Source organism: Taudactylus pleione, unplaced genomic scaffold (genome assembly GCF_031769625.1).
Source record: "Taudactylus pleione unplaced genomic scaffold, aTauple2 ptg000192l, whole genome shotgun sequence".
NCBI classification, from domain to species: domain Eukaryota; kingdom Metazoa; phylum Chordata; class Amphibia; order Anura; family Myobatrachidae; genus Taudactylus; species Taudactylus pleione.
In genome coordinates this window covers 3438952-3456996 of record NW_028284594.1, presented here as the reverse complement: position 1 = coordinate 3456996, position 18045 = coordinate 3438952, and the positions used below count along the sequence as shown (strand labels likewise).

The 18045-nt window shown below is 32.8% G+C and overlaps 11 non-coding genes across 11 annotated transcripts; all 11 read left to right on the top strand.

Moving 5' to 3' along the window:
• Positions 1-809: 809 nt before the first annotated feature.
• TRNAP-CGG (transfer RNA proline (anticodon CGG)) lies at positions 810-881 on the top strand. The gene has a single exon. It is a non-coding gene; the product is annotated as a tRNA-Pro (tRNA).
• A 1217-nt stretch (positions 882-2098) lies between these two features.
• Positions 2099-2170, top strand: TRNAP-CGG (transfer RNA proline (anticodon CGG)). Its single transcript has one exon. It is a non-coding gene; the product is annotated as a tRNA-Pro (tRNA).
• Positions 2171-3374: 1204 nt separating this feature from the next.
• Positions 3375-3446, top strand: TRNAP-CGG (transfer RNA proline (anticodon CGG)). Its single transcript has one exon. It is a non-coding gene; the product is annotated as a tRNA-Pro (tRNA).
• A 1204-nt stretch (positions 3447-4650) lies between these two features.
• Positions 4651-4722, top strand: TRNAP-CGG (transfer RNA proline (anticodon CGG)). Its single transcript has one exon. It is a non-coding gene; the product is annotated as a tRNA-Pro (tRNA).
• Positions 4723-5926: 1204 nt separating this feature from the next.
• Positions 5927-5998, top strand: TRNAP-CGG (transfer RNA proline (anticodon CGG)). The gene has a single exon. It is a non-coding gene; the product is annotated as a tRNA-Pro (tRNA).
• Positions 5999-8478: 2480 nt separating this feature from the next.
• TRNAP-CGG (transfer RNA proline (anticodon CGG)) lies at positions 8479-8550 on the top strand. Its single transcript has one exon. It is a non-coding gene; the product is annotated as a tRNA-Pro (tRNA).
• Positions 8551-9754: 1204 nt separating this feature from the next.
• TRNAP-CGG (transfer RNA proline (anticodon CGG)) lies at positions 9755-9826 on the top strand. Its single transcript has one exon. It is a non-coding gene; the product is annotated as a tRNA-Pro (tRNA).
• A 1203-nt stretch (positions 9827-11029) lies between these two features.
• TRNAP-CGG (transfer RNA proline (anticodon CGG)) lies at positions 11030-11101 on the top strand. The gene has a single exon. It is a non-coding gene; the product is annotated as a tRNA-Pro (tRNA).
• Positions 11102-11968: 867 nt separating this feature from the next.
• On the top strand, positions 11969-12040 carry TRNAP-CGG (transfer RNA proline (anticodon CGG)). The gene has a single exon. It is a non-coding gene; the product is annotated as a tRNA-Pro (tRNA).
• Positions 12041-14533: 2493 nt separating this feature from the next.
• TRNAP-CGG (transfer RNA proline (anticodon CGG)) lies at positions 14534-14605 on the top strand. Its single transcript has one exon. It is a non-coding gene; the product is annotated as a tRNA-Pro (tRNA).
• A 2506-nt stretch (positions 14606-17111) lies between these two features.
• TRNAP-CGG (transfer RNA proline (anticodon CGG)) lies at positions 17112-17183 on the top strand. The gene has a single exon. It is a non-coding gene; the product is annotated as a tRNA-Pro (tRNA).
• Positions 17184-18045: the final 862 nt, after the last annotated feature.

Below are 18045 nucleotides of genomic sequence, written 5' to 3'. Positions count from 1 at the left end.
ATAGCATCAACTGAGTTTTGTTTTTGCCATACTCCCAATAGAAGTTGTACATACTTATTAATCTTGCCTTCATCATTTTCCTATTGCCTTTCTTCTATTTATGCATGATTTACACGTAGCTTTTTACAAGTCTTGGGTTTTATCGATCAGACAAGTCCAAACTCTGTAGCCATTTTTATATCTTGTCACTGCACTTTCCAAATAAGCACACATAGAAAACTATCAATAGAATCTTACGGAAACATTTTAGTTTTGGGTTTTATCGATCAGACAAGTCCAAACTCTGTCGCCATTTTTATATCTTGTCACTGCACTTTCCAAATAAGCACACATAGAAAACTATCAATAGAATCTTACGGAAACATTTTAGTTGTACTACAAATAAGAGCATACTTATTAAAATTTCAACCGTATTGTGGTATATCAGGAAAACTGCAGGTTCCCTTCTGTCTAGATAGCTTTGAATGTTTTAAAAGAATAGTCTCACTTTGAAACACAAAAAGTTCAAAAATGAAGTTGCAAGGTATTCTTTTGCCTTTCTTCTGTGTCTGGAAGCATGATTTGTACAATGCATATGACAAGTCTTTAGCTTCGTCCATGAGAGAAGTCCAAACTCTGTAGGCACTCACAAATCTTGTCCCTGCACTTTTCCTATATGCATACCTTAGAAAACTATCTACTGGACCATAAGGAAATATTTTATTTATTCTACAAGTTAATTATTACATAAATGTATATGGTGTTTTAAAAACAAAAAGCTATTTTCTAAAAATCAATTGAAAAATCCAAAGAAAAATCTTCAGGTAGGTGGCTCGTTGGTCTAGGGGTATGATTCTCGCTTCGGGTGCGAGAGGTCCCGGGTTCAAATCCCGGACGAGCCCAAATTTTCAGATTCTTTGAAATGGTTCGATTATCTTATTGTAGTCAATTTCCTGAGTGAATTTCAAATGAATGTTGTTTTTTCAAAACTCTCAAAATAGATTGTATTTACTAATTTGCACAATTGAATTTTGTTTTTTGTCAAACTGCTAAAATTATTTGTAAGTACTTATCTGCACACAGCATGTGACATGTCTTGGGTTTTATCCATCAGAAAAACTCTGCTGGGCATCATAAAACTTTGTACAGCAATTTTCAAGCAAGTATACTTAGAAATTTATTGACTATTAGGAAATATTTTATTTATGCTAATATTTCCTCCTTGTACACATTAGTGACTGCTTTAAAATAATATAATTTTCACATAAAATTGGTTAAGATATCAAATAAAACATGCTTACTTGATGATTCTATGATTTTCGTTTTGGGCGCGACAGGTACCTGGTTCAATTCCCTGACGAGCCCTCTCTTTCTTTTTACGGTGCATCTCATGGTTTATATATATCTGATTTTCTCAATTGGCTAAGTCAATAGCATCAACTGAGTTTTGTTTTTGCCATACTCCCAATAGAATTTGTACATACTTATGAATCTTGCCTTGATCATTTTCCTATTGCCTTTCTTCTATTTATGCATGATTTACACATAGCTTTTTACAAGTCTTGGGTTTTATCGATCAGACAAGTCCAAACTCTGTCGCCATTTTTATATCTTGTCACTGCACTTTCCAAATAAGCACACATAGAAAACTATCAATAGAATCTTACGGAAACATTTTAGTTGTACTACAAATAAGAGCATACTTATTAAAATTTCAACCGTATTGTGGTATATCAGGAAAACTGCAGGTTCCCTTCTGTCTAGATAGCTTTGAATGTTTTAAAAGAATAGTCTCACTTTGAAACACAAAAAGTTCAAAAATGAAATTGCAAGGTATTCTTTTGCCTTTCTTCTGTGTCTGGAAGCATGATTTGTACAATGCATATGACTAGTCTTTAGCTTCGTCCATGAGAGAAGTCCAAACTCTGTAGGCACTCACAAATCTTGTCCCTGCACTTTTCCTATATGCATACCTTAGAAAACTATCTACTGGACCATAAGGAAATATTTTATTTATTCTACAAGTTAATTTTTACATAAATTTATATGGTGTTTTAAAAACAAAAAGCTATTTTCTAAAAATCAATTGAAAAATCCAAAGAAAAATTTTTAGGTAGGTGGCTCGTTGGTCTAGGGGTATGATTCTCGCTTCGGGTGCGAGAGGTCCCGGGTTCAAATCTCAGACGAGCCCAAATTTTCAGATTCTTTGAAATGGTTCTATTATCTTATTGTAGTGAATTTCAAATGAAGGTTGTTTTTTCAAAACTCTCAAAATAGATTGTATTTACTAATTTGCACAATTGAATTTTGTTTTTTGTCAAACTGCTAAAATTATTTGTAAATACTTATCTGCACACAGCATGTGACATGTCTTGGGTTTTATCCATCAGAAAAACTCTGCTGGGCATCATAAAACTTTGTACAGCAATTTTCAAGCAAGTATACTTAGAAAATTATTGACTATTAGGAAATATTTTATTTATGCTAATATTTCCTCCTTGTACACATTAGTGACTGCTTTAAAATAATATAATTTTCACATAAAATTGGTTAAGATATCAAATAAAACATGCTTACTTGATGATTCTATGATTTTCGTTTTGGGCGCGACAGGTCCCTGGTTAAATTCCCTGACGAGCCCTCTCTTTCTTTTTACGGTGCATCTCATGGTTTATATATATCTGATTTTCTCAATTGGCTAAGTCAATAGCATCAACTGAGTTTTGTTTTTGCCATACTCCCAATAGAATTTGTACATACTTATGAATCTTGCCTTCATCATTTTCCTATTGCCTTTCTTCTATTTATGCATGATTTACACATAGCTTTTTACAAGTCTTGGGTTTTATCGATCAGACAAGTCCAAACTCTGTAGCCATTTTTATATCTTGTCACTGCACTTTCCAAATAAGCACACATAGAAAACTATCAATAGAATCTTACGGAAACATTTTAGTTGTACTACAAATAAGAGCATACTTATTAAAATTTCAACCGTATTGTGGTATATCAGGAAAACTGCAGGTTCCCTTCTGTCTAGATAGCTTTGAATGTTTTAAAAGAATAGTCTCACTTTGAAACACAAAAAGTTCAAAAATGAAATTGCAAGGTATTCTTTTGCCTTTCTTCTGTGTCTGGAAGCATGATTTGTACAATGCATATGACTAGTCTTTAGCTTCGTCCATGAGAGAAGTCCAAACTCTGTAGGCACTCACAAATCTTGTCCCTGCACTTTTCCTATATGCATACCTTAGAAAACTATCTACTGGACCATAAGGAAATATTTTATTTATTCTACAAGTTAATTATTACATAAATGTATATGGTGTTTTAAAAACAAAAAGCTATTTTCTAAAAATCAATTGAAAAATCCAAAGAAAAATCTTCAGGTAGGTGGCTCGTTGGTCTAGGGGTATGATTCTCGCTTCGGGTGCGAGAGGTCCCCGGTTCAAATCCCGGACGAGCCCAAATTTTCAGATTCTTTGAAATGGTTCTATTATCTTATTGTAGTGAATTTCAAATGAAGGTTGTTTTTTCAAAACTCTCAAAATAGATTGTATTTACTAATTTGCACAATTGAATTTTGTTTTTTGTCAAACTGCTAAAATTATTTGTAAGTACTTATCTGCACACAGCATGTGACATGTCTTGGGTTTTATCCATCAGAAAAACTCTGCTGGGCATCATAAAACTTTGTACAGCAATTTTCAAGCAAGTATACTTAGAAAATTATTGACTATTAGGAAATATTTTATTTATGCTAATATTTCCTCCTTGTACACATTAGTGACTGCTTTAAAATAATATAATTTTCACATAAAATTGGTTAAGATATCAAATAAAACATGCTTACTTGATGATTCTATGATTTTCGTTTTGGGCGCGACAGGTCCCTGGTTAAATTCCCTGACGAGCCCTCTCTTTCTTTTTACGGTGCATCTCATGGTTTATATATATCTGATTTTCTCAATTGGCTAAGTCAATAGCATCAACTGAGTTTTGTTTTTGCCATACTCCCAATAGAATTTGTACATACTTATGAATCTTGCCTTCATCATTTTCCTATTGCCTTTCTTCTATTTATGCATGATTTACACATAGCTTTTTACAAGTCTTAGGTTTTATCGATCAGACAAGTCCAAACTCTGTAGCCATTTTTATATCTTGTCACTGCACTTTCCAAATAAGCACACATAGAAAACTATCAATAGAATCTTACGGAAACATTTTAGTTGTACTACAAATAAGAGCATACTTATTAAAATTTCAACCGTATTGTGGTATATCAGGAAAACTGCAGGTTCCCTTCTGTCTAGATAGCTTTGAATGTTTTAAAAGAATAGTCTCACTTTGAAACACAAAAAGTTCAAAAATGAAATTGCAAGGTTTTCTTTTGCCTTTCTTCTGTGTCTGGAAGCATGATTTGTACAATGCATATGACTAGTCTTTAGCTTCGTCCATGAGAGAAGTCCAAACTCTGTAGGCACTCACAAATCTTGTCCCTGCACTTTTCCTATATGCATACCTTAGAAAACTATCTACTGGACCATAAGGAAATATTTTATTTATTCTACAAGTTAATTATTACATAAATGTATATGGTGTTTTAAAATCAAAAAGCTATTTTCTAAAAATCAATTGAAAAATCCAAAGAAAAATCTTCAGGTAGGTGGCTCGTTGGTCTAGGGGTATGATTCTCGCTTCGGGTGCGAGAGGTCCTGGGTTCAAATCCCGGACGAGCCCAAATTTTCAGATTCTTTGAAATGGTTCTATTATCTTATTGTAGTGAATTTCAAATGAATGTTGTTTTTTCAAAACTCTCAAAATAGATTGTGTTTACTAATTTGCACAATTGAATTTTGTTTTTTGTCAAACTGCTAAAATTATTTGTAAGTACTTATCTGCACACAGCATGTGACATGTCTTGGGTTTTATCCATCAGAAAAACTCTGCTGGGCATCATAAAACTTTGTACAGCAATTTTCAAGCAAGTATACTTAGAAAATTATTGACTATTAGGAAATATTTTATTTATGCTAATATTTCCTCCTTGTACACATTAGTGACTGCTTTAAAATAATATAATTTTCACATAAAATTGGTTAAGATATCAAATAAAACATGCTTACTTGATGATTCTATGATTTTCGTTTTGGGCGCGACAGGTCCCTGGTTAAATTCCCTGACGAGCCCTCTCTTTCTTTTTACGGTGCATCTCATGGTTTATATATATCTGATTTTCTCAATTGGCTAAGTCAATAGCATCAACTGAGTTTTGTTTTTGCCATACTCCCAATAGAATTTGTACATACTTATGAATCTTGCCTTCATCATTTTCCTATTGCCTTTCTTCTATTTATGCATGATTTACACATAGCTTTTTACAAGTCTTAGGTTTTATCGATCAGACAAGTCCAAACTCTGTAGCCATTTTTATATCTTGTCACTGCACTTTCCAAATAAGCACACATAGAAAACTATCAATAGAATCTTACGGAAACATTTTAGTTGTACTACAAATAAGAGCATACTTATTAAAATTTCAACCGTATTGTGGTATATCAGGAAAACTGCAGGTTCCCTTCTGTCTAGATAGCTTTGAATGTTTTAAAAGAATAGTCTCACTTTGAAACACAAAAAGTTCAAAAATGAAATTGCAAGGTTTTCTTTTGCCTTTCTTCTGTGTCTGGAAGCATGATTTGTACAATGCATATGACTAGTCTTTAGCTTCGTCCATGAGAGAAGTCCAAACTCTGTAGGCACTCACAAATCTTGTCCCTGCACTTTTCCTATATGCATACCTTAGAAAACTATCTACTGGACCATAAGGAAATATTTTATTTATTCTACAAGTTAATTTTTACATAAATTTATATGGTGTTTTAAAAACAAAAAGCTATTTTCTAAAAATCAATTGAAAAATCCAAAGAAAAATTTTTAGGTAGGTGGCTCGTTGGTCTAGGGGTATGATTCTCGCTTCGGGTGCGAGAGGTCCCGGGTTCAAATCTCAGACGAGCCCAAATTTTCAGATTCTTTGAAATGGTTCTATTATCTTATTGTAGTGAATTTCAAATGAAGGTTGTTTTTTCAAAACTCTCAAAATAGATTGTATTTACTAATTTGCACAATTGAATTTTGTTTTTTGTCAAACTGCTAAAATTATTTGTAAGTACTTATCTGCACACAGCATGTGACATGTCTTGGGTTTTATCCATCAGAAAAACTCTGCTGGGCATCATAAAACTTTGTACAGCAATTTTCAAGCAAGTATACTTAGAAAATTATTGACTATTAGGAAATATTTTATTTATGCTAATATTTCCTCCTTGTACACATTAGTGACTGCTTTAAAATAATATAATTTTCACATAAAATTGGTTAAGATATCAAATAAAACATGCTTACTTGATGATTCTATGATTTTCGTTTTGGGCGCGACAGGTCCCTGGTTAAATTCCCTGACGAGCCCTCTCTTTCTTTTTACGGTGCATCTCATGGTTTATATATATCTGATTTTCTCAATTGGCTAAGTCAATAGCATCAACTGAGTTTTGTTTTTGCCATACTCCCAATAGAATTTGTACATACTTATGAATCTTGCCTTCATCATTTTCCTATTGCCTTTCTTCTATTTATGCATGATTTACACATAGCTTTTTACAAGTCTTGGGTTTTATCGATCAGACAAGTCCAAACTCTGTAGCCATTTTTATATCTTGTCACTGCACTTTCCAAATAAGCACACATAGAAAACTATCAATAGAATCTTACGGAAACATTTTAGTTGTACTACAAATAAGAGCATACTTATTAAAATTTCAACCGTATTGTGGTATATCAGGAAAACTGCAGGTTCCCTTCTGTCTAGATAGCTTTGAATGTTTTAAAAGAATAGTCTCACTTTGAAACACAAAAAGTTCAAAAATGAAATTGCAAGGTATTCTTTTGCCTTTCTTCTGTGTCTGGAAGCATGATTTGTACAATGCATATGACTAGTCTTTAGCTTCGTCCATGAGAGAAGTCCAAACTCTGTAGGCACTCACAAATCTTGTCCCTGCACTTTTCCTATATGCATACCTTAGAAAACTATCTACTGGACCATAAGGAAATATTTTATTTATTCTACAAGTTAATTATTACATAAATGTATATGGTGTTTTAAAAACAAAAAGCTATTTTCTAAAAATCAATTGAAAAATCCAAAGAAAAATCTTCAGGTAGGTGGCTCGTTGGTCTAGGGGTATGATTCTCGCTTCAGGTGCGAGAGGTCCCCGGTTCAAATCCCGGACGAGCCCAAATTTTCAGATTCTTTGAAATGGTTCTATTATCTTATTGTAGTGAATTTCAAATGAAGGTTGTTTTTTCAAAACTCTCAAAATAGATTGTATTTACTAATTTGCACAATTGAATTTTGTTTTTTGTCAAACTGCTAAAATTATTTGTAAGTACTTATCTGCACACAGCATGTGACATGTCTTGGGTTTTATCCATCAGAAAAACTCTGCTGGGCATCATAAAACTTTGTACAGCAATTTTCAAGCAAGTATACTTAGAAAATTATTGACTATTAGGAAATATTTTATTTATGCTAATATTTCCTCCTTGTACACATTAGTGACTGCTTTAAAATAATATAATTTTCACATAAAAACAGTTAAGATATCAAATAAAACATGCTTACTTGATGATTCTATGATTTTCGTTTTGGGCGCGACAGGTCCCTGGTTAAATTCCCTGACGAGCCCTCTCTTTCTTTTTACGGTGCATCTCATGGTTTATATATATCTGATTTTCTCAATTGGCTAAGTCAATAGCATCAACTGAGTTTTGTTTTTGCCATACTCCCAATAGAATTTGTACATACTTATGAATCTTGCCTTCATCATTTTCCTATTGCCTTTCTTCTATTTATGCATGATTTACACATAGCTTTTTACAAGTCTTAGGTTTTATCGATCAGACAAGTCCAAACTCTGTAGCCATTTTTATATCTTGTCACTGCACTTTCCAAATAAGCACACATAGAAAACTATCAATAGAATCTTACGGAAACATTTTAGTTGTACTACAAATAAGAGCATACTTATTAAAATTTCAACCGTATTGTGGTATATCAGGAAAACTGCAGGTTCCCTTCTGTCTAGATAGCTTTGAATGTTTTAAAAGAATAGTCTCACTTTGAAACACAAAAAGTTCAAAAATGAAATTGCAAGGTTTTCTTTTGCCTTTCTTCTGTGTCTGGAAGCATGATTTGTACAATGCATATGACTAGTCTTTAGCTTCGTCCATGAGAGAAGTCCAAACTCTGTAGGCACTCACAAATCTTGTCCCTGCACTTTTCCTATATGCATACCTTAGAAAACTATCTACTGGACCATAAGGAAATATTTTATTTATTCTACAAGTTAATTATTACATAAATGTATATGGTGTTTTAAAATCAAAAAGCTATTTTCTAAAAATCAATTGAAAAATCCAAAGAAAAATCTTCAGGTAGGTGGCTCGTTGGTCTAGGGGTATGATTCTCGCTTCGGGTGCGAGAGGTCCTGGGTTCAAATCCCGGACGAGCCCAAATTTTCAGATTCTTTGAAATGGTTCTATTATCTTATTGTAGTGAATTTCAAATGAATGTTGTTTTTTCAAAACTCTCAAAATAGATTGTGTTTACTAATTTGCACAATTGAATTTTGTTTTTTGTCAAACTGCTAAAATTATTTGTAAGTACTTATCTGCACACAGCATGTGACATGTCTTGGGTTTTATCCATCAGAAAAACTCTGCTGGGCATCATAAAACTTTGTACAGCAATTTTCAAGCAAGTATACTTAGAAAATTATTGACTATTAGGAAATATTTTATTTATGCTAATATTTCCTCCTTGTACACATTAGTGACTGCTTTAAAATAATATAATTTTCACATAAAATTGGTTAAGATATCAAATAAAACATGCTTACTTGATGATTCTATGATTTTCGTTTTGGGCGCGACAGGTCCCTGGTTAAATTCCCTGACGAGCCCTCTCTTTCTTTTTACGGTGCATCTCATGGTTTATATATATCTGATTTTCTCAATTGGCTAAGTCAATAGCATCAACTGAGTTTTGTTTTTGCCATACTCCCAATAGAATTTGTACATACTTATGAATCTTGCCTTCATCATTTTCCTATTGCCTTTCTTCTATTTATGCATGATTTACACATAGCTTTTTACAAGTCTTAGGTTTTATCGATCAGACAAGTCCAAACTCTGTAGCCATTTTTATATCTTGTCACTGCACTTTCCAAATAAGCACACATAGAAAACTATCAATAGAATCTTACGGAAACATTTTAGTTGTACTACAAATAAGAGCATACTTATTAAAATTTCAACCGTATTGTGGTATATCAGGAAAACTGCAGGTTCCCTTCTGTCTAGATAGCTTTGAATGTTTTAAAAGAATAGTCTCACTTTGAAACACAAAAAGTTCAAAAATGAAATTGCAAGGTTTTCTTTTGCCTTTCTTCTGTGTCTGGAAGCATGATTTGTACAATGCATATGACTAGTCTTTAGCTTCGTCCATGAGAGAAGTCCAAACTCTGTAGGCACTCACAAATCTTGTCCCTGCACTTTTCCTATATGCATACCTTAGAAAACTATCTACTGGACCATAAGGAAATATTTTATTTATTCTACAAGTTAATTATTACATAAATGTATATGGTGTTTTAAAATCAAAAAGCTATTTTCTAAAAATCAATTGAAAAATCCAAAGAAAAAACTTCAGGTAGGTGGCTCGTTGGTCTAGGGGTATGATTCTCGCTTCGGGTGCGAGAGGTCCTGGGTTCAAATCCCGGACGAGCCCAAATTTTCAGATTCTTTGAAATGGTTCTATTATCTTATTGTAGTGAATTTCAAATGAATGTTGTTTTTTCAAAACTCTCAAAATAGATTGTGTTTACTAATTTGCACAATTGAATTTTGTTTTTGTCAAACTGCTAAAATTATTTGTAAGTACTTATCTGCACACAGCATGTGACATGTCTTGGGTTTTATCCATCAGAAAAACTCTGCTGGGCATCATAAAACTTTGTACAGCAATTTTCAAGCAAGTATACTTAGAAAATTATTGACTATTAGGAAATATTTTATTTATGCTAATATTTCCTCCTTGTACACATTAGTGACTGCTTTAAAATAATATAATTTTCACATAAAATTGGTTAAGATATCAAATAAAACATGCTTACTTGATGATTCTATGATTTTCGCTTTGGGCGCAACAGGTCCCTGGTTCAATTCCCTGACGAGCCCTCTCTTTCTTTTTACGGTGCATCTCATGGTTTATATATATCTGATTTTCTCAATTGGCTAAGTCAATAGCATCAACTGAGTTTTGTTTTTGCAATACTCCCAATAGAATTTGTACATACTTATGAATCTTGCCTTGATCATTTTCCTATTGCCTTTCTTCTATTTATGCATGATTTACACATAGCTTTTTACAAGTCTTGGGTTTTATCGATCAGACAAGTCCAAACTCTGTCGCCATTTTTATATCTTGTCACTGCACTTTCCAAATAAGCACACATAGAAAACTATCAATAGAATCTTACGGAAACATTTTAGTTGTACTACAAATAAGAGCATACTTATTAAAATTTCAACCGTATTGTGGTATATCAGGAAAACTGCAGGTTCCCTTCTGTCTAGATAGCTTTGAATGTTTTAAAAGAATAGTCTCACTTTGAAACACAAAAAGTTCAAAAATGAAATTGCAAGGTATTCTTTTGCCTTTCTTCTGTGTCTGGAAGCATGATTTGTACAATGCATATGACTAGTCTTTAGCTTCGTCCATGAGAGAAGTCCAAACTCTGTAGGCACTCACAAATCTTGTCCCTGCACTTTTCCTATATGCATACCTTAGAAAACTATCTACTGGACCATAAGGAAATATTTTATTTATTCTACAAGTTAATTTTTACATAAATGTATATGGTGTTTTAAAAACAAAAAGCTATTTTCTAAAAATCAATTGAAAAATCCAAAGAAAAGTCTTCAGGTAGGTGGCTCGTTGGTCTAGGGGTATGATTCTCGCTTCGGGTGCGAGAGGTCCCGGGTTCAAATCCCGAACGAGCCCAAATTTTCAGATTCTTTGAAATGGTTCTATTATCTTATTGTAGTCAATTTCCTGAGTGAATTTCAAATGAATGTTGTTTTTTCAAAACTCTCAAAATAGATTGTATTTACTAATTTGCACAATTGAATTTTGTTTTTTGTCAAACTGCTAAAATTATTTGTAAGTACTTATCTGCACACAGCATGTGACATGTCTTGGGTTTTATCCATCAGAAAAACTCTGCTGGGCATCATAAAACTTTGTACAGCAATTTTCAAGCAAGTATACTTAGAAAATTATTGACTATTAGGAAATATTTTATTTCTGCTAATATTTCCTCCTTGTACAATAGATTGTATTTACTAATTTGCACAATTGAATTTTGTTTTTTGTCAAACTGCTAAAATTATTTGTAAGTACTTATCTGCACACAGCATGTGACATGTCTTGGGTTTTATCCATCAGAAAAACTCTGCTGGGCATCATAAAACTTTGTGGTATATCAGGAAAACTGCAGGTTCCCTTCTGTCTAGATAGCTTTGAATGTTTTAAAAGAATAGTCTCACTTTGAAACACAAAAAGTTCAAAAATGAAATTGCAAGGTATTCTTTTGCCTTTCTTCTGTGTCTGGAAGCATGATTTGTACAATGCATATGACAAGTCTTTAGCTTCGTCCATGAGAGAAGTCCAAACTCTGTAGGCACTCACAAATCTTGTCCCTGCACTTTTCCTATATGCATACCTTAGAAAACTATCTACTGGACCATAAGGAAATATTTTATTTATTCTACAAGTTAATTATTACATAAATGTATATGGTGTTTTAAAAACAAAAAGCTATTTTCTAAAAATCAATTGAAAAATCCAAAGAAAAATCTTCAGGTAGGTGGCTCGTTGGTCTAGGGGTATGATTCTCGCTTCGGGTGCGAGAGGTCCCGGGTTCAAATCCCGGACGAGCCCAAATTTTCAGATTCTTTGAAATGGTTCTATTATCTTATTGTAGTGAATTTCAAATGAATGTTGTTTTTTCAAAACTCTCAAAATAGATTGTGTTTACTAATTTGCACAATTGAATTTTGTTTTTTGTCAAACTGCTAAAATTATTTGTAAGTACTTATCTGCACACAGCATGTGACATGTCTTGGGTTTTATCCATCAGAAAAACTCTGCTGGGCATCATAAAACTTTGTACAGCAATTTTCAAGCAAGTATACTTAGAAAATTATTGACTATTAGGAAATATTTTATTTATGCTAATATTTCCTCCTTGTACACATTAGTGACTGCTTTAAAATAATATAATTTTCACATAAAAACAGTTAAGATATCAAATAAAACATGCTTACTTGATGATTCTATGATTTTCGCTTTGGGCGCGACAGGTCCCTGGTTCAATTCACTGACTAGCCCTCTCTTTCTTTTTACGGTGCATCTCATGGTTTATATATATCTGATTTTCTCAATTGGCTAAGTCAATAGCATCAACTGAGTTTTGTTTTTGCCATACTCCCAATAGAATTTGTACATACTTATGAATCTTGCCTTCATCATTTTCCTATTGCCTTTCTTCTATTTATGCATGATTTACACATAGCTTTTTACAAGTCTTGGGTTTTATCGATCAGACAAGTCCAAACTCTGTAGCCATTTTTATATCTTGTCACTGCACTTTCCAAATAAGCACACATAGAAAACTATCAATAGAATCTTACGGAAACATTTTAGTTGTACTACAAATAAGAGCATACTTATTAAAATTTCAACCGTATTGTGGTATATCAGGAAAACTGCAGGTTCCCTTCTGTCTAGATAGCTTTGAATGTTTTAAAAGAATAGTCTCACTTTGAAACACAAAAAGTTCAAAAATGAAATTGCAAGGTATTCTTTTGCCTTTCTTCTGTGTCTGGAAGCATGATTTGTACAATGCATATGACAAGTCTTTAGCTTCGTCCATGAGAGAAGTCCAAACTCTGTAGGCACTCACAAATCTTGTCCCTGCACTTTTCCTATATGCATACCTTAGAAAACTATCTACTGGACCATAAGGAAATATTTTATTTATTCTACAAGTTAATTATTACATAAATGTATATGGTGTTTTAAAAACAAAAAGCTATTTTCTAAAAATCAATTGAAAAATCCAAAGAAAAATCTTCAGGTAGGTGGCTAGTTGGTCTAGGGGTATGATTCTCGCTTCAGGTGCGAGAGTTCCCGGGTTCAAATCCCGGACGAGCCCAAATTTTCAGATTCTTTGAAATGGTTCTATTATCTTATTGTAGTCAATGTCCTGAGTGAATTTCAACTGAATGTTGTTTTTTCAAAACTCTCAAAATAGATTGTATTTACTAATTTGCACAATTGAATTTTGTTTTTTGTCAAACTGCTAAAATTATTTGTAAGTACTTATCTGCACACAGCATGTGACATGTCTTGGGTTTTATCCATCAGAAAAACTCTGCTGGGCATCATAAAACTTTGTACAGCAATTTTCAAGCAAGTATACTTAGAAAATTATTGACTATTAGGAAATATTTTATTTATGCTAATATTTCCTCCTTGTACACATTAGTGACTGCTTTAATATAATATAATTTTCACATAAAAACAGTTAAGATATCAAATAAAACATGCTTACTTGATGATTCTATGATTTTCGCTTTGGGCGCGACAGGTCCCTGGTTCAATTCCCTGACTAGCCCTCTCTTTCTTTTTACGGTGCATCTCATGGTTTATATATATCTGATTTTCTCAATTGGCTAAGTCAATAGCATCAACTGAGTTTTGTTTTTGCCATACTCCCAATAGAATTTGTACATACTTATGAATCTTGCCTTCATCATTTTCCTATTGCCTTTCTTCTATTTATGCATGATTTACACATAGCTTTTTACAAGTCTTGGGTTTTATCGATCAGACAAGTCCAAACTCTGTCGCCATTTTTATATCTTGTCACTGCACTTTCCAAATAAGCACACATAGAAAACTATCAATAGAATCTTACGGAAACATTTTAGTTGTACTACAAATAAGAGCATACTTATTAAAATTTCAACCGTATTGTGGTATATCAGGAAAACTGCAGGTTCCCTTCTGTCTAGATAGCTTTGAATGTTTTAAAAGAATAGTCTCACTTTGAAACACAAAAAGTTCAAAAATGAAATTGCAAGGTTTTCTTTTGCCTTTCTTCTGTGTCTGGAAGCATGATTTGTACAATGCATATGACTAGTCTTTAGCTTCGTCCATGAGAGAAGTCCAAACTCTGTAGGCACTCACAAATCTTGTCCCTGCACTTTATCTATATGCATACCTTAGAAAACTATCTACTGGACCATAAGGAAATATTTTATTTATTCTACAAGTTAATTATGACATAAATGTATATGGTGTTTTAAAAACAAAAAGCTATTTTCTAAAAATCAATTGAAAAATCCAAAGAAAAATCTTCAGGTAGGTGGCTAGTTGGTCTAGGGGTATGATTCTCGCTTCGGGTGCGAGAGTTCCCGGGTTCAAATCCCGGACGAGCCCAAATTTTCAGATTCTTTGAAATGGTTCTATTATCTTATTGTAGTCAATGTCCTGAGTGAATTTCAACTGAATGTTGTTTTTTCAAAACTCTCAAAATAGATTGTATTTACTAATTTGCACAATTGAATTTTGTTTTTTGTCAAACTGCTAAAATTATTTGTAAGTACTTATCTGCACACAGCATGTGACATGTCTTGGGTTTTATCCATCAGAAAAACTCTGCTGGGCATCATAAAACTTTGTACAGCAATTTTCAAGCAAGTATACTTAGAAAATTATTGACTATTAGGAAATATTTTATTTATGCTAATATTTCCTCCTTGTACACATTAGTGACTGCTTTAAAATAATATAATTTTCATATAAAATTGGTTAAGATATCAAATAAAACATGCTTACTTGATGATTCTATGATTTTCGCTTTGGGCGCGACAGGTCCCTGGTTCAATTCCCTGACGAGCCCTCTCTTTCTTTTTACAATGCATCTCATGGTTTATATATATCTGATTTTCTCAATTGGCTAAGTCAATAGCATCAACTGAGTTTTGTTTTTGCCATACTCCCAATAGAATTTGTACATACTTATGAATCTTGCCTTCATCATTTTCCTATTGCCTTTCTTCTATTTATGCATGATTTACACATAGCTTTTTACAAGTCTTGGGTTTTATCGATCAGACAAGTCCAAACTCTGTAGCCATTTTTATATCTTGTCACTGCACTTTCCAAATAAGCACACATAGAAAACTATCAATAGAATCTTACGGAAACATTTTAGTTGTACTACAAATAAGAGCATACTTATTAAAATTTCAACCGTATTGTGGTATATCAGGAAAACTGCAGGTTCCCTTCTGTCTAGATAGCTTTGAATGTTTTAAAAGAATAGTCTCACTTTGAAACACAAAAAGTTCAAAAATGAAATTGCAAGGTATTCTTTTGCCTTTCTTCTGTGTCTGGAAGCATGATTTATACAATGCATATGACTAGTCTTTAGCTTCGTCCATGAGAGAAGTCCAAACTCTGTAGGCACTCACAAATCTTGTCCCTGCACTTTTCCTATATGCATACCTTAGAAAACTATCTACTGGACCATAAGGAAATATTTTATTTATTCTACAAGTTAATTTTTACATAAATGTATATGGTGTTTTAAAAACAAAAAGCTATTTTCTAAAAATCAATTGAAAAATCCAAAGAAAAATCTTCAGGTAGGTGGCTAGTTGGTCTAGGGGTATGATTCGCGCTTCGGGTGCGAGAGGTCCCGGGTTCAAATCCCGGACGAGCCCAAATTTTCAGATTCTTTGAAATGGTTCTATTATCTTATTGTAGTCAATGTCCTGAGTGAATTTCAACTGAATGTTGTTTTTTCAAAACTCTCAAAATAGATTGTATTTACTAATTTGCACAATTGAATTTTGTTTTTTGTCAAACTGCTAAAATTATTTGTAAGTACTTATCTGCACACAGCATGTGACATGTCTTGGGTTTTATCCATCAGAAAAACTCTGCTGGGCATCATAAAACTTTGTACAGCAATTTTCAAGCAAGTATACTTAGAAAATTATTGACTATTAGGAAATATTTTATTTATGCTAATATTTCCTCCTTGTACACATTAGTGACTGCTTTAATATAATATAATTTTCACATAAAAACAGTTAAGATATCAAATAAAACATGCTTACTTGATGATTCTATGATTTTTGCTTTGGGCGCGACAGGTCCCTGGTTCAATTCCCTGACTAGCCCTCTCTTTCTTTTTACGGTGCATCTCATGGTTTATATATATATGATTTTCTCAATTGGCTAAGTCAATAGCATCAACTGAGATTTGTTTTTGCCATACTCCCAATAGAATTTGTACATACTTATGAATCTTGCCTTCATCATTTTCCTATTGCCTTTCTTCTATTTATGCATGATTTACACATAGCTTTTTACAAGTCTTGGGTTTTATCGATCAGACAAGTCCAAACTCTGTAGCCATTTTTATATCTTGTCACTGCACTTTCCAAATAAGCACACATAGAAAACTATCAATAGAATCTTACGGAAACATTTTAGTTGTACTACAAATAAGAGCATACTTATTAAAATTTCAACCGTATTGTGGTATATCAGGAAAACTGCAGGTTCCCTTCTGTCTAGATAGCTTTGAATGTTTTAAAAGAATAGTCTCACTTTGAAACACAAAAAGTTCAAAAATGAAATTGCAAGGTTTTCTTTTGCCTTTCTTCTGTGTCTGGAAGCATGATTTGTACAATGCATATGACTAGTCTTTAGCTTCGTCCATGAGAGAAGTCCAAACTCTGTAGGCACTCACAAATCTTGTCCCTGCACTTTTCCTATATGCATACCTTAGAAAACTATCTACTGGACCATAAGGAAATATTTTATTTATTCTACAAGTTAATTATTACATAAATGTATATGGTGTTTTAAAAACAAAAAGCTATTTTCTAAAAATCAATTGAAAAATCCAAAGAAAAATCTTCAGGTAGGTGGCTCGTTGGTCTAGGGGTATGATTCTCGCTTCGGGTGCGAGAGATCCCGGGTTCAAATCCCGGACGAGCCCAAATTTTCAGATTCTTTGAAATGGTTCTATTATCTTATTGTAGTGAATTTCAAATGAATGTTGTTTTTTCAAAACTCTCAAAATAGATTGTATTTACTAATTTGCACAATTGAATTTTGTTTTTTGTCAAACTGCTAAAATTATTTGTAAGTACTTATCTGCACACAGCATGTGACATGTCTTGGGTTTTATCCATCAGAAAAACTCTGCTGGGCATCATAAAACTTTGTACAGCAATTTTCAAGCAAGTATACTTAGAAAATTATTGACTATTAGGAAATATTTTATTTATGCTAATATTTCCTCCTTGTACACATTAGTGACTTCTTTAAAATAATATAATTTTCACATAAAATTGTTTAAGATATCAAATAAAACATGCTTACTTGATGATTCTATGATTTTCGCTTTGGGCGCGACAGGTCCCTGGTTCAATTCCCTGACGAGCCCTCTCTTTCTTTTTACAATGCATCTCATGGTTTATATATATCTGATTTTCTCAATTGGCTAAGTCAATAGCATCAACTGAGTTTTGTTTTTGCCATACTCCCAATAGAATTTGTACATACTTATGAATCTTGCCTTCATCATTTTCCTATTGCCTTTCTTCTATTTATGCATGATTTACACATAGCTTTTTACAAGTCTTGGGTTTTATCGATCAGACAAGTCCAAACTCTGTAGCCATTTTTATATCTTGTCACTGCACTTTCCAAATAAGCACACATAGAAAACTATCAATAGAATCTTACGGAAACATTTTAGTTGTACTACAAATAAGAGCATACTTATTAAAATTTCAACCGTATTGTGGTATATCAGGAAAACTGCAGGTTCCCTTCTGTCTAGATAGCTTTGAATG